The sequence below is a fragment of the Buteo buteo genome, chromosome 5 (assembly GCF_964188355.1).
Source record: "Buteo buteo chromosome 5, bButBut1.hap1.1, whole genome shotgun sequence".
NCBI classification, from domain to species: Eukaryota; Metazoa; Chordata; class Aves; order Accipitriformes; family Accipitridae; genus Buteo; species Buteo buteo.
This window is the reverse complement of record NC_134175.1, coordinates 20998046-21014501: the sequence shown is the minus strand read 5'-3', so window position 1 is coordinate 21014501 and position 16456 is coordinate 20998046.

Here is a 16456-nt window from a genome sequence, read left to right as displayed (position 1 = left end):
TCCAGTCCCATATCTGTGTCAGGGATCATTTGTATCTGGTGAACAAGCCTCTTGCAAAGTCATTGAAGAGTCACCTTAATCACATGTTCAGCTGGCTGTAGTCCCGAGGATATTTGGGAATTCACTGAAACATCTTATACGGACTCCCACTGCTACTACTAAAGAGTTGCGCTGCTGGCAGTGTCCAGCTAATGCTGCATGCCGAGACACACGCTTGCTCTCTGCCAAGGGTGAACTGTTTAGCTTCTGCCTATGAAAATGTCTTGGCTACCCTTTCTGTAAAGATGTCTTTTCTTGTTACTTTTAGTTTATTGCAAGAGCTTAAAGTCTTGCTTAATACTCACTTTTTTCATCTCCTTTATTGGCTAAGGGGCCAAGCCTGGTAAGAATGATTTCTGCAGAGACGCTTCTGTTATCCCAGCCACAGCCTCTGCCTGCTTAACTCACTGCAATTTAGAGTTACTATTTTGGACTCTGCTTAGATCCCTCCATTCTGAATTAGATCTTTGTTAAATATTTTCTAAGGCAAACTCAAAATTTACTTCAGTGCTTTATTTTTGAAAGTATTTGTTGCTCTTCCTTCTTGGTAATACCTGTTATAACACTTCCATCTAAAAAACGGTGTGTTATAATGCTCTTCTATATCTGAGCTTTACCTGGAGCTTGATTACCATCAGTAATTAAGAGCTGAAATTGTTGTATTGGAATAAACAACAGATTGACTCTGTGTATCTTAGCCTTCATTTTTTCTCTTTCAGGCTCTGTCATATTTAACTGAAATTATTCATCTCTACCATGAACTGTCAGATATACTTGTCCATGATTTCCTCATTGTCCATAATCTTAGCTTTTTCTTACCATTTTCTCCAAGTGACTCTGTTTTGCATGTATAGGTTGCCTCTTATGATAGTCAAGTTACTTGCTTATCCAGCAAGCTGGTATGAACTATTTAAATTTATGTGCGTACTGGACAGCAATCATACCATTTTTTCCAGGGCAATATTAAAAAACCGTAGGAAAAGTGCTGCCTCACCTTAATCTCCCACTGTTCACCCAGGGCAGTAGGTTTCAATTGTACACAATATTTGTGAACAAAGTGCAGAAACACAATCTAATGTAAGACACGGACTGGAATATTAAGTAATCAGTCTGTCTAAAATCAATGCATGTTTCATGGATGCTAAAAAGAAATCAGCAAAATTCTTTATGATCAGAAGCATCATTTAACATGAACATTTACCTGATATTTTGCTGGTTCCTACACCTTATAGTACAAATTTCAGAAAAGTATATCCATAGTTACAGTACATAACCTCATTAAAAAACTGGTAATAATAGGAACATCACAGGGGCATAGTCCTGTTATCTTAATATATTTTTTTACTCTGGCTACATTCCTCAGATATCTGGAAAACTCACCAGACTTCTCTGACTTGAGCAGAAATTTTCTGGAAAAAAAACTTCCCTAATTTTTGCATGCGGGAAATAGGTTGTCTGATTTTCATTCACGAACTCATGAAAAACTCAGAATTCATGAAAGTGCAATTGCACAAAGGTGCAATAGACAAACAAATAAATAACTTCTATATCACTGCTGTATTAAATTGCTGTATTAGTTACTGCCTTCAGTCATTTTCCAGGGTAACTGAAGTACTATCAGATAGAAGCCTGGCTTCTCTTATTCCATATATGCTCATGCAAACAGACCGAGTGTAATTAATATTAAAAAAGAAAAATAAGACCCCCCTTCCTTCCTTCTCTCCTCCCAAGCTTTTGGACAACATAATAAACTTTGACAAAGGTAATCAAAGATGCAGTTTGCAAATTAATGTATTCTCTACAGGAAAGCAGAAACTCCATAGATGCAGTGTCACTCACAAATAGCAGCAGTACAATGTATGCAATATTTCAGCAGCCTGCAATGTAGCTGGTAAAGCCTAGAGATATAGTTTCTACAAGAAAAAAAAGAGACTGGGAGTACTGGGTAAACTGCCTCCCATTAGCCAGCGAATAAGCTGGCCAGCAAATTAATGACACTTTGGACCATACCAACAGAAAATGGATTAAAGGAATTGGTGTTGAACGAGATGATTCACGCAGCTTGTACTTGGGAGCAAGGCTGCCTGCTCTCCCAGCTGAAGGATAAGCAATAGCACAAAGAAGTCTAATGGAGCCTTGCCAAAACTCATCTTTCTAAATGGCAACCTGAAAGCTCACTTCACATGAAAATCAATACATCCCTGTTCAAGATGAAACACAGTCAATTTCCAAACAAACAGAGGCACTTTTTTTGAATGTGGGGGATTGTGTTTAAGGGAAATAACCTTGCAATAATGTTGTATTCTAAGACTTGAGAATGTTTAACCTTTGAAAAAATAATTAGTTAACAGGCCAAACCACTGGCCAGTATATATTTCACTTGGCAAACAGGAGCACATCATCAAGCAAGAAGGAAACAGCGGTATTTACAGATAATAAAAGCTGAGGAAGAGCTTGGGGTTGGTACAAACTCTGCCATACTCAGTATATTGCAGATAGATTTGACCTGATAGCCTGCATCTGTTTGTAGGGTCCCAGACAAAAAAGAAACTCTTTTATTCACTAGGACTATTTACCTGCTTCTTCAGAAACCCACCTCCTATAAGTACATTCATAAATGTACCATGGTCCACATTAATTGCATTGTTTGCCACGTTAGTCCTATTGTTGTTCAGACCCTTTTTTAATTGTGGAAATGCTTTTCTAATTCCCAGCATAAGTTTGTTTGTGACTCATCTCTTGCCTGTGTTGCCTGTCACCATGAGAAACTTCTGCAAGCGCCTGATAGTTTTATCTCTAAGAGAAGAATCACATCCCCTATCAGACCTTTCACTGCCAGGCTGAAGGCCTTTTCTGTAAGAAATCTTTGCACTTCCAGAAGTGCTCCAGATGAACCCCCTACAGGGTATTGTACAGTGCCTCTATTGACAAAAATAAAAATCTCACCCAGTCTATCCCACAGTTAACTTCTCTCTTTTCAGAGTTTCATCCTGTAAGGTATGGTCCTGCTATGATCAGCTTGTCCTGTTATCCTCGTTTCAGCTGGGATAGAGTTAACTGTCTTCCTAGTAGCTGGTACAGTACTATGGTTTGAGTTCAGTAGGAGAAGAATGTTGATAACACTGATGTTTTCAGTTGTTGCTAGGTAATGTTTCGTCTAAAGTCAAGGATTTTTCAGCTTCTCATGCCCAGCCAGCAAGAAGGCTGGAGGGGCACAAGAATTTGGCACAGGACACAGTCAGGGCACCTGACCCAAACTGGCCAACGGGGTATTCCATACCATGGGGCATCACAGCTAGTATATAAACTGGGGGGGGGGTTGCCGCTCGGGGACTAACTGGGCATTGATCGGCAGGTGGTGAGCAATTGCCCTGCGCATCATTTGTACATTCCAATCCTTTTATTATTACTGTTGTAATTTTATTAGTGTTATCATTATTAGTTTCTTCTTTTCTGTTCTATTAAACTGTTCTTATCTCAACCCACGAGTTTTACTTCTTTACCCGATTTTCTCCCCCATCCCACTGGGGCGGGGGGGGAAGGCAGTGGGGAAGGAGTGAGCAGCTGCATGGTGCTTAGTTGCTGGCTGGGGTTAAACCACGACACCTGTCTTCTCTTGCTGTCATCAAAAGGCCCCCTGCTCACAGCAAAAAATCTCCTACTACACATTAGCTTGCACTGTGGCTTTTAATCTCACCTCAATAGCACAATCTCCAAAGTTATCCACCTCTTCCTCTACAATAACCTCATCTCCCTTTCTATGGTCAATGCTGCCATCAATCCTCTTCCAGGCCTGGGACAAAAAGCAAGAAACAGATCCCATCAGGAGATGGCCAGGGGAGGGACATGGCCTCCTGACCACATGCTTAAGCAGGGCTAGATCCAGGAGGAGGGCAACAACCAAGCGTAAAGGAGAAGAGCATGGAGCACAGGCATCCTATGATGCACAGTGGGCACTCTGCTGATAAAGTATATTGCTCCCAGAGATAAAGAGTTGCACAGATTTTTTCTGAGGCAGATCGGTGTGAATACTTGCCTTTGTTGCTGGAAACACAAATTTGTGGGTGCTTTCTGGCGAAGTGACTGTTCTCAGCCCAGCCCTTCAGCAAGCATTTTCTTATTGTACCTTAGGGTTGTTTTTACCAATGTCCAACTGCTGATGGATGCTACTTCACGGTATGCCCTTCTCTCCTGGAAAGCCACCCTGGCACACGTGGAAGGGTCCCAGGGCCTCCAGAATTGGCAGCAACTCTGACACTGAGCCTTTCCTCCCCCTTGGATGTTCTGAGCAGGACATGGTGGGAATGGTGTCCTATAAAGCCATGAGGGTGGGAGCCTGCTCCGTTGGGAGTCGCTATCTCCGCACAGCCCCCCACTTTTCATTTTGTTTCTGTTATTGTAAGGCAAGACCCAGAGATAGATGTTTTTGCTTGGATTCGGGCAGAAAGTCCTCTGATGATACATGCTTACCTCTCCCAGACTCCAGATGTTTCTGATAAATACATTTTGGGTTTGTTTCTAATAGGAAAATCTAACAGCTCTTAAGGCTTTGAAGGCAGAGGTGAATTGTGTCAAGATTTATTGTGATTTATCGATAAGACTATTCAATTTTATCACTGTCTGGTTAGATGGCGCTGCAGTACGTGACAGCCTGGTTTAAAATTTTCCTTCACCTTCTAGATAAGCCCAAACTCTGGGTTTTTTTTTTGTGGTTGGTTTTTTTTTTGTGTCTTGTAGATTGCAGGTGTGAAAGACAGAAAATGTAAAATTACTGGGAGCTTGACACTAAAAAATAACGATCCATTATAGTGACATCATTAACTACTTCTGTCTGCCTGTCATGAAACTCCAAAGTGCATTTGGACAAAGACGTCTGATATCATTCAGGGCATGTGGAGAGCCTGGAATAATGAGGAGCTGCAATATGAAAACACACAAAAGAGATTTCACCTTTTTTCCCGAGTTAATTATCTCTGACAGAGGAGGCAAGCTCAGAAATGGTATTTGCTGTTGTATGCAAGTATTTAATATCTTCTTAAAGAGTCAGCTTTGGGGAAAAAAAAAGTAATTTAACAAAAATAATTATCAGCACTGACTTTGTCTGTGAAATTTCTTTTAAGACGTTTAAGTTTATTTTGAATTAACTGAGAATGAACATAACACCAGTGAGTGTCATGGGTCCATGGGGGACATACTAGGTACTGCAGGGTCTGTGCCTTTCTTATAATCACACTGGAGAAGTTTCTACACACAGCTCTTACAAGAGGACATTAGCCTTATATATACTTCTAGCCAATGTAAAAGTCTGGCTATACTTCCTGAAATAGAAAGCAGTCAAATAAGCATGTAATGTCATTACTGAGCTTTCTAATTAATGACTGACAAGTGTCTTTTTCAGAAATTATTACTTTAAGCTGCACAGCAGAAAGAAATACTGCCCTAATATTTTTGGACACTGTCACCCTCACTTTTCTTGCTATTCATCCATTTATGTTCTGTACATTGAAAGAGCTAACCAACTTCTGCCAAAAATGCATTTGTCAGAAAATATTTACTAAACCCTGATAAGACACATTAAGCGATGAAACAACATAGTCACTGAATACTGTTAGACCAAGCTTGCTCAGGATGTCTTATTCACTTTTGTCACCTTGGTATTTTTCCTTCCTGCATTCACTCTCATCTTTACCTTCCCGTGACAGACCATGACTCACTCTTAAGTCAAAAATTTCCTGCTATATCCCTCCCTTGTTTTTCTCTTGCTTTACCACTTTTTTATCTTTTTATTTAGTCTCTGCAGTGTTGTTTAGCTTGCTTTGCTCCCCTTTTTCATCCCATTTCTTCTTTCAGAAGCTTCTATCAAAATCCTTATTGTCTTTTTCACAACTTATCAATCTTCCCTTCGCTTTCTCTTATGCACATCTGTCTACCTTCATATGTCCCCTGGTATTTCTATGAAGCATTCATACATGAGCTCCAGAAATGCTGTAGCCAGAGCACCCCTGAGGGAGCAGCTGGTGGGAAAGGAGGGTTTCTCTGCTGGGAGGGTGGAGGTTCTGGTCCACACAGCTGGGAGCCGGTGAAGTCTCAGCCCTCCTGGGAAATTGGTTAAGCTATTTGTCCAACACCACACCTTCCTACAGTGCCCCCTTCTTACCTGTGAATTGCAGCCCCATACTATATTTTACCTGACATACTAACATGCTCCTGAGATAAACCACCCGCAAGTGCATCCTACAGATTAAACTGGATGTCCCCTATGAAGTCCTGCCTCAGCCTCTTTGCAGCAGTGGTGGTTGCAACGGCAGACTGGGTGGAATTGCTCAGTCAGCAGGCAGAAGTCCACAGCAGATGGGCTATGCATCTCCTTAGAGACTAATGTGCAACCTGAGAATAAAAATATGTATCACTAAGAATAAAAACATCCATGTTATATATGGTGTACTGAAATTTTCAGGGTAACAAAGACCTGTACTTCATGCCAGATTCTCATTCTTCCTGTATTTCAATTTTTATGGTCAGTAACAACTGAATCGGCACAGAATAGTGATTTAAACTTTGTCTCCACATTACACATTTGTTTTTGTAGTCCTTTCTATTTGACTATTAGCCTGCTCATTGGCCATATTATGGCAGCCTCTGACTATAGCAGCAAGAGGCCAAAATGCTGTTCAACTTACATGATCTTTTTGCACTGTGTTTATTTTTACCATTGCATTATTTTCTTTCAGCCTTTATTTACACTCCCTGAGCTTGCATAGGCACTTTACTAAGATGTGCTTTGACAGTCAGCTTTCTCTGTTATGTCCATTTGTGTTTTGTTTTCTTTTCTAGAGCAATTGTAGCAGCTTATGCCTGGAACTTGCCATCAATGACATGTCTAATCATTAGGTTGTTTTTCCATGCTCTGCTATGACAGGAGGCATAGCTGTCTTTCTCCGGAGCAGATCAGCGACCCTTCCTATCATTTATTTATGCATGAACTGTTGAAGAATAACAACAAAATAGAACTAACAAAACAGTTTCTGAGAAATGCCAGGGTTTCAATTCCAGTTCTGTTCATAGATCCTCCTGTATATATTTTTCCTGTTAAATCCATACAGAACATCACAAAAACAAAGCAATATGATTTTTTAATTTTTTGTATAAATGAATATATACAAAAAATATATATTTTTTCTTCCATCAATGTTAAGATGCCTCCCATCAAGGTTAAGATCCCTCTATACTAGGCAATACATATTGTATGCCACACAAAGACACCAAGAGGAGCAAAATATTGTCCCCACTATATCCCCCCCTGAGAAAGACCAGGTAGCATGAGAAAAATTGTAAAAGGGTTCGGTGAGAGAGATAAGACGTGCCCCGGGCAACCTGAGGGCTAGCTCAGTGCCCACATCACCAAGATCATCCCTCTCGACAGCTGCAGGAAAACCTATCAGTAATTACATTTGTTTTAGTCCATGATAGGAAGTCACCAGCCTGAAATAGCTCTTCGGTGTTACAGTGTTGTGGTGAAGGGTCTCAGGGAGAGACACGTTTCCCTATAATCTGTAAGCTGAGGGGAAAACACCATGACAGACTGTAAGTCACACTCGCAAACAGCCTTTGCGTCCCAAACACATTTTGCGTAGATTCACAGTATGTGTGGTTTAGCTGGAGAGAGCACCATCCTCAAATAACTTTGAGGCAGGATCCCCGGGGATAATAGGAGTCTGAATAGGGGCATTGCAGTGTACTGCAAAAATGGCAGAACCCGCTGATTCTCTCCTGAACCACCGGGTTCTGCTACCTATGGCCAGAGCCCTGCCAAACGGCTGCCCTTTCGCAGTCGCCCTGATATTTGTTATAAATCTGTTCCCACAGTCCTGACACTGACAATCTTAAAGCAAATCATCAGCTCTCTGGCATCTCCATTTTGTTTGACATCCAGCAAGACAATGAACCACGGTGACAAATTACTAGCATCAGAAATCCCATCAAGGAATATTGTGACAAATAGAAACTCTGCAATTACTTCTTTCATAGCCCTCGACATTGTGTCTGCAAGTAGCATCAATCAGACCATTCAAGATACGATTAGACAGTCTCTGAAACCCCTTTGCACTTTCCAGATGTGCTGTTACACGCTATACTTACGGGGAAGTGTTACTAATTTTAACATAGATCTTTTAATCTTGGATGATATTTTTATTTTTCATTTTTTTTTATGTTTTGTAGTTGTGGCCTTTTTTGTCAGAAGAGAATCAGAAAGGCTCTAAGGTGCAGACTTTCAACAGGAGAAAAAGAAAAAGCCTTAAGGGTAGCCTCAAGTAATTTTACTGAACAATATAAAAAAACCCCCTTTATCATCATATTAACTGTTCCTTGTTTCCACTAACACTTTTATATAAATCTTGACACTATATCTAAACCAGATTGCTTTACAAAAGGATACACGCAATGCTCAAGGACTAAGACATACTACTTGGTAAAATCTGTGGGGTTTAAGTCTAGTGCAGTTACTGTACCCTGTGTCAGATATGTTCCAGGAAAATTTCAGAAGAAAGAATTTTAAATTAATTATAATATTTGAGATATTTATTATAATATTTGATAAAGCATTTAAGTAGGTACTCAACTTTAAAAAAACACAACTGAACTGTTCCAAAGACACTTAATTTTTAAAGCAACAGTCTTATTCCTTCAGAATCAAAAAATGCACATTTTTTTCAACCCTTCAGAGAACCCTCAATGGAGTTATTTGGGAAGTTATATAGCACTATTTAAACATATTATTATTATTAAATAGAAAAGTTGCCTTACTGTTTGTTATATGTCGCCAAGTACACAAGACCAGCATGCCAGACCTACAGATGATTCAGATAGGATCCTGACTTGCTTTATATTAGCCTTAACAACATGACTGAAGACTTTGCAGCTGCTTGTAAAGACCTGGAAGAACTATACAGACCTGCTTGAGAGCCAAGTATGAGCATCACAGCTCCTGCTTTCTCAAAGCATTAATTTACAATGTAAGGATTAAATAATGAAGTTTAAGGGATACAGATTAGGTTTGATGATGGAACTGTATTAGTGCACAGACAGATAAATTTATCTTCAGTTAGTTCTAAAATAAAACAGTTTAAAATTAGTATATGCTGCTAAAATAGTACATAATGACAGACCATAATAGTTCTAAGAGTTATTTATTAGTTCAATTTATGTATTTTCTCAATGATCCTAGCACACTTCTGGTAGTCAGAATTGAGTAAGGCTTTTGAAGATGTCAAGGAGTTAGAGCTGAGACAGGTTATCTAATCTATAAATGGCCATCCCACATCTAGGGTTCACCAAAGACAGTAATTCCAGAATGTCAGGAATCTTCCTGATTTTAGTCTCATAAGCAAGCCACACACACTCTGAATGTACAATGAAAATGAACTGTTGCTGAGTTGCTATGATGTCAGATATCTGTTAATTTGACTGTATGTGTTCTCATTAAGAATTAACAATATTTTAGACCTCATGAGATGATTGCATCAGATAACAGCATTTGTAATTTTTACCCATTTTATGCTTTGTAATAGAACACACTGCAAAAATAACTGGTGAGTTGTTAATATTCCCTGTATCAGAAACAGAAAATGATTTCATATGAACAACAACATGGGTTTGCTTCATGTTTTCACGCTTCATTTCCACTGAGCTGAAACCACTTCAGACATTTCTAGCTGCCAGTTTGTGTCCCACCAGGGATCTGGAACATTCACTGAGGAGCCTGGAGAGCTTTGGAGAGAAAAACAGTCTGGTGGAAAAAAGGCGGCGAGTACCTGCTGGCAGAAGAGGCTTTCTGACAGCGATAGGGACTGTGATCTGGTGTGCACAGTGAATATATAGATGTTGTACAGGCCATATGGATACCTTCCTTTCTTTGAGCTTATTTCCTAAAACTTGTTGTACGTGTTGACCTCTTGAAGATCCATATTTGCAACTGTATAGCATGTATTTTAAAGAGATAGATTAGAATGGCTTTTAAACTAGGTAGGAAATTAGCTCCCTCAATAATGGTATCTCCCAGAAAGCTTACCATCATCACACAGTAAAGTCAGACCTGTGCTTCTCTGCTTGTCAGGACCATCTAAAAAAAGAGGATAAATAAGAGGTGATAGGTGGTGGGGAATCTCCTGTAGTTCAAAGAAATTGATGATTTCAGAGCAAAAGTTCATGACATGTCTTTTCAAACCACTGTCACAGACTTGTCGCTAAGCTCCTTTCTGTTCCTGTGGTCCTGAATCATTATAGATTGTTGGCATTCAATGAGAAACTGCAGTTATCATGAAGGGATTTGTGCTATCTGATGGGAAAGAGCCCATTGATTTTTTTCAACCTGCTACAACAGCTGCTCTTGCAGTTGGAGAGATACTTTAAGGTGTTAAAATGCCACAGATGACCAGCGATAATTCAATGAATAATACTTTATGCATTCAGTAACAGCTTAGACACAGCCTAAGATATTGGGGAATGAACCAAGTCAGTGGTTTAATTGAGTGTCACCATTGCATTCTTCGTGTGTTAAAGTACCTTGCTAGAGAAGAGATCAAGTGGAAGTTGTTGGCTGAGAAGAATATGGAAGTATCATGGGATCCTTAATTTCACTTGCACCGGCAAAATGAGGGTGTTCTGAACACTAGAGCTCTTCAGGACTAAAGAAACTGGATCAGAAGCTTGTAGGAGATAATCCCACTCACAGAGTCATTGAAGCTGGAAGGATGAATCTGAAGCTAAGGGAATAACTCCATTAGTTGGTGGTATTGGAGATCTTTATTCTTCTTAGGAGCTTTGAGCAAAGCCTGAAAACCTGGTAACTTTTCTCAGGCTTTACAAGAAAATAACTGCCACGTATCTGAAACAATTCAAATCTATTAGATTTATATGGTTAGATTGTCAAAAGATTACAAATACTTCTTGACACTGGTAAATCCTAAGATATCTTGGCCTCTCATTACAGTCTGATTTTTCCTTCTCAGCTAGAGGAAATTAAGAGCTGGAGGAAAGCAACAAACTGGAAAGAGAAAGCCAAATGATCTGACAAATGACTGGTATAGCGTGATGTAATGGTTAGGTAAGAGAAGGATGTGTGGTAACACATTATGCTTAGATATTTTCTACTGACTTCCACTCTTGTCAGCCTTCCACTTGTACACTGACACATGTCCTGGCACCACATTTGTAATTTTACTGTAACTACAAAGACATGGAAAGAAAGTGCCTGGATGCCCTTGTGTTGTGACAAAGCTGTGTTTTCCAGCCTTCTGAGTAGGCTGTTACAGGCTACCTGAAGTAAAGCACTATTGGAGCTTTTATGAATATGGCATGTTATGAATATGGCTTGAGGCAAAACTGACTTTAAATTTTTGCTTTCTCTCCTATATTCTTTGGAGGACTAGAGGGACAAAGAAACAAAGAGCACATTTACAATAAAATGTAATGAGATTAAGCTCTATAGTAAATGTGTCTCTTGGTGTAACTTAACAAATATTTGGTTGCTTAAAGATCTTATAGTAAAAACATTACTGCTCACATGAAGAGTTACCCTATCCTATGTGTAACTGATGTTATCAGAGTGATGTTATCACTATGTGATCCAGTGTTTCCTTTAAAATGAGGGCTCTTCCACCCTATCATACTGGTATCTTGTATATTAAACAGTGCCAGTAGGGGGTTGAAGGAGTTAAGAGAAGGTTGATGAAAAAGTTTCCCTCCAACAGTATGCTGGATCCCAGCTGGTGTGTCTGGAGGTGAAATTTCTGCTCATTTGGGAGGTGGTCATCAAACTTTGAGAAGGCCACACAACCTGACTCACATGAACAGCCAAGCAAGGGCACAAAGAGACAGTGATGGGAAAGATCTACAGAGTGGGATGCTTCATGAAAGCCATATACTACAACATGGTTAATCAACCCAAATGTGAACCCCTTGGTTATCATGAACTAGCTAATTCAACCTCAAGAATGCCTTTGGATTTAAAATGCTTCACTGAAAAAGAGAAAGGCAGAAAACATTTGACATTTTCTAAACAGTTAAAAGAACCAGCTCTTTTATACTTAAAAGCACAGGAAAATCTTTCCTTACCTCTGCTGCTGGAAACATTCAAAAATGGATCTATGACTGTATGAATTCACATTTCCTGCTGATACAAATGGGTACTGCTCCACTAAGCCAGTGAAGGTCTGTCCTTGGTTCATACAGATTCATTTTTGAATGCTGCCAACAGCAAACAACTGATTTTTCTTTGCCTTAATTGTAGGGTTTAGCATCCACAAGTATTACAAGGCAGCCCAAGATGATAAACCATGTGAGATGAGCTTCTCCTCCTCACATTTTAGTTCTCTTCACACTCCCCTACCTGATCTACCTTTCATCCCACCCTCATTATCTGCTTCTAACCCATAGCTTAAGCCTTAACCTAAAGCCTATTGAAGTGAAATGTAAAACCTCATTGAATGCAATAAACTTTGGATCAGGCCTGTAGGGATTAATCAGTATGGATAGTGATGACCTCTGAGAGCTGCTGAATGCTTCCGCGTCTCAATAACATCAACAAACCTCACAGGACCAAGCCCATAGCTAAGTAGTGGTACTAGGACTAATGGAAGCCTGGGACATCTTGCAGCGTTTGGATTTCAGAAGTTGTGACATATTGATCTAACAGGCAGAGGAGCTAGTGCATTAGCATTGGGAGGCTCTAACAAAATATTTCACAGGATTGGAAGCTTCTTAGGCCCATCTCAATTTTTCATTTGAGTTATCCTAATAGGCTTTTCCCTCAACTCTCCTGGGGTCTGCTAAGGAAGAAAAAAAAAAAAAAAGATAAAAAATTAATTCAGGTTCATGTTCTTTTGTGACTGCTCCTACTGAGCACAATAAACTGACATGCTGCTTTTAATTAGCATTTAGTTAACTGCTCATTTTTGTGCAGAAACTATGCACCAACTCCAGTGAACACAGAGGTGCTGAACTGAGGGTGGGGGTGGGTGGAAGATTGGGTGGAATTACTTGAAAAGCAACCATTTAGATTCAGTGCTTGGGCTCCATCTGATTTCAAACTGTGCAGACAGCAACAATGGAATTTGAACAGAAAGCTAATTATAATTGATAATTTACCTTAGGTAAAATTAGGTAAACCTTCAAGTCACTATGCATTAAAACACAATGTGGTCCTCATGCTATAACATGAGCACAACCCAAACCTGAGCTCAACAATCAATGCTCAAAATCATGGCAAACAAATAAGATCTTCCATGGTAAAAGCACTACATTTACATAGCTGTAAGTGATTTCATCAGAACAAATTTTGCTGTCATTGCTCTTACCATTTCCATTTGTCCTCCTTCCCACTTAACAGGATAGATACCCACCTAAATACAGCTACTGCACCCTATTTCAGTAAGAATACAAGACCCAGCTTTTGAAAATCAGACTGTGCAGTTTTAGGAGAACATTGGCCTCCTGTGAGCCCTACTCCTTCTTCTACCACTACGCAGCACCAGAAATCTCACTAGAACATGAGTTTGGAATGAAGAAAATTACCTATTCTGTTACCACAATTCAAATGAGCTGCTTCTTGAAAATTTAAAGATCATCTTGGCAAAAAAGGGAACTAATTAAGATGTTGGTTGAATTTATGAACAGGATAGTAGGTCATCTTTACAGACTTGCAGATGTGTATCACAACTGTATCGGGTCTGGCTGAGATGGAGTTAATACTCCCCACAGCAGCCCTCATAGCACTGTGCCCTGCATCAGTAGCTAGAAAGGTGTTGATAGCATACCAGTGTTTTGGCTACTGCTGAGGGCTGCTGTGGGGAGTATTAACTCCATCTCAGCCAGACCCAATACAACAACATACACAGACTTGTAAAATGAGCTACTGCATGTGAAAGTTGCACACGTCTTCAACTGAGGAAAAAATACAGCTCTTGTCTTTTTTTTCCCAAGCTGGGAAATACTGAAATACTGTCTTTTCTTTCCCAAGTTTAAGAAAATATTGATGGCTATCTACGTTTGTCCCACGTGCTGTTCTCTGAGAGGATTCTCCAGACAGGAGCCTGAACCCAATGGTGAGCTGGATTAGTTGGAAGCCACTGGAATTTTTCCCATACCTTGTCTTCACTATCGTGAGATATTCAACCACAGAAGCTGTGCCATCTTTGAAAAAAATGTTTAGGAAGTTCTTCAAGGCAGAAACAAGGCATTTATGCTTTTCAACTCCTATGGGACACTAGGAAATTTTTACCATTATTTCATTAGTAATTCTGCAGTAGGAACTTCAGTCAGACCAGGAGCTACTTGCATAGCCTTGTACTTAATTTATGAAAGTCAAAATAACAAGGTGGGCCTGTCATATGGGCTTCTTGGCCTGAACAGAAGCTATTGCTGCAAGCCCAGGAGATTGACTGAATTTCTGTGCATAGTCTCAATTACTATTTACAAGGTTAGGCATCTCTCTACTTAACAAATATGACTAAAGAGACATGAAATGTCACCTCCTAGAACACAATGCATCTAAAGAGAAGGGACTGGTTTTTACAGGGCTACTGTAAGAACAGAAGTAACAGTTTAGCATCACTGTTGTTGTCTGCTGTATAGATGCTGGTGATCCCCGAGCCCTGTACTGATGCTTCTGTACTGAAGTTGTTAATGTTCTCTCAAGGTACTGCACCAAGACCCTAATAATACCGAATTTGCTAAGGATTGCTTGTTATACGTGAGAAAGTGTGAACAATAATCATCACTGAATACATAATTTTTTACCATGCCTTGTAAAATCATGTCATTTTCGAGTACTGAAAGGTTGCTGGAAAGTCACTCAGGATTACCAGGGTATCACTTCATTATCATAAGTTTATTTGTGTTATTTTCATAAAGGAAACAAATGCAAAATGGACAAAAAAAAAAGGATGCACTATTGCAGAATGGTAAAAATTATAGTTCAAGATATTAATCACACTGAATCCTGTGAGTTTTTGGCAGATAATAAACGTGTGATAGATTGATCTCTAAAATCACATGCATATTATGAGCATAATCCTCACTCTAATGCAGGGTCGTAGAATTTTACAGTCTCATAAGCTTGCAAGGTTTCACCTGGAACATCAAAACAATTGCTAAAAGCGCAATAAATTCTACGGCTAGCCATCTGCTTACCCTCCTGACCTTTCAAATCTTATAAAAACCCAAGCTCATAATTTTTCACTCTATGAATTTCAACTTTTTTTAATACAGTGTATTCAGAAGGTTACTTCATCTTTTCTTGTAATAAAAAAAGATCTGTTCCATTTGATAATATTTTGTGGCAATAGACATTTTTTCTTGAAAGGACTCTGAGTGCTATCACTAGGGCTAATGGGATTGTGGAGCATTGCCAGTTGTTTTATCTGGTTGGAAACATTTATTTTGAGTCATGCCCTTGTGTATGGGTTCACCTATCAGTCCCTATTGAAAATTACATCCAGCAACTGCTTTGGAAGAAGGTTAAGTAGCACCACTGTCTGTTTCCTACATTAATCTCTGGTATTGTGAATCGCTCTGCTTTGGTTTTCAGAAAGTCATGAAGGTTAAAGGTTCCCTATTTCTCAGCATTGAACTCTCATATGTTCCCCTGAAATTAATATTTCTTTTCTAGCTAGACAACTAGGAATATAAAATCTATCAGTACGTGGTTTTAAGATATTGTACAACAACAATATTTTTATATGGCCAAAAACCTACACAGTATGTGTCACATTTCTGAAGTTAATAAGTAAACTATTGCAAAGATGCTCCCTTGACCTGACTGATATGGATAGGAAGGAAAACCGGTAAGAAAACACATAAAAGAAAACTAAAAATTACATATGCAAAGAAAATAAATTAGGGCTTACACATATCAAAGTTGAAGAAAATACAGCTTGGAGACATCAGCAGATAGAAAGAGAACAACAGAAAACCAAAGGACATCTTAGAAACAACTAACAAGCAAAAGCCAAATCAGGGCAAGGGCTTTGGACTGATGTTCTCTGTGTGAAACACACCAGAAAACAGTACCCTGTTAGCGTAAAGCAGATCGGTTCTCTGATGATTTCACCAGTGGGGAAAATAATATTCCATACCATCTTCCTTCAACATCTTTAGCAAGCTTGGGGAAGGATTGCTCTCTCTTCTATGTCATAGCTGCTGTCCCTCATGTTGTGGTCAAAGCGCTACTTGAGATGGACTTGCTCAGATGATGGAATTTTAATCTTTTCTCCAAAAGAGACCCTCTCATTTCTTTTAGGGAGTGGGCTTTTTTCCCTATACCAGAGATAATGGCATTATGCATGCTTTTCATAGGGGTATCAAAGAGCCACTAGTTAATATTCATAAATACAAGCAAGGTGAAAAATCTTGTTATTCA